Below are 815 nucleotides of genomic sequence, written 5' to 3'. Positions count from 1 at the left end.
CCTCTTGCCCTCCCTCCCCAGCCCCCTCTACCCTCTTCTCTCATTGCTCTTTCGAAATGTTGTAACTTTAGTCAGTGCTGAAGTTAACTTATTTGTGTATTTTTCATGTTTTGATTTTCACTTCTTTTTTTTTCTGCTCATGTCGTATTATTTTTCGACTCTGGCAGAAGTTACAGGACGTTCCCAAATATCTCTTGATCAGGGTCATCATATCTAAAATGATTATTTTAGGTTTAGCATAATTGTGCTAGATTTAACATATTTTCCCTAGAACTAATGTCATATCAATAAAAATGTATAACAGAAAACGAACGTATCAAGAGGAACAAAAGATTTACCATATTTTTTGACAGTCTAGCATAATTTCATCTCAAGTCGATCTTATTACGCTTAAGAAATATTGTCACCCTGTTATGGATACAGGAGTGCAATCTTCATTTTTTTTTTTTTTTGTTCCGTTTACTTTATTCTATTGCACTTTATTTCATTTCATTATATTTATTTTGGCTTGATTATTTTTTTTTCAGTTTAATTTTTCTTTTACTTTGATTTACTTTGGTTTTTATCTTATTTTATTCTATTCTAATTTAATTCATTTTAAATTACCTTATTTGATTAAATTTATTCTATTTTATTGTAATTTATTTTATTTCATTCTATTTCATTTTAGTTGATTTGATTTTAATTCATATTACTTTATTCTACTTGTCCATCTCTCTACTCCTCTTTTTATTCTTTTCTATTTTATTTTATTTTTGTTTTGCAGGTTTTTAATTGATTTTAATTTTATTTTATTCATTCTATTTAAATTTTGT

The sequence above is a fragment of the Oratosquilla oratoria genome, chromosome 5 (genome assembly GCF_046742065.1).
Source record: "Oratosquilla oratoria isolate Oo_2021 chromosome 5, ASM4674206v1, whole genome shotgun sequence".
NCBI lineage: Eukaryota > Metazoa > Arthropoda > Malacostraca > Stomatopoda > Squillidae > Oratosquilla > Oratosquilla oratoria.
Note: the sequence above shows the minus strand (reverse complement) of the source record.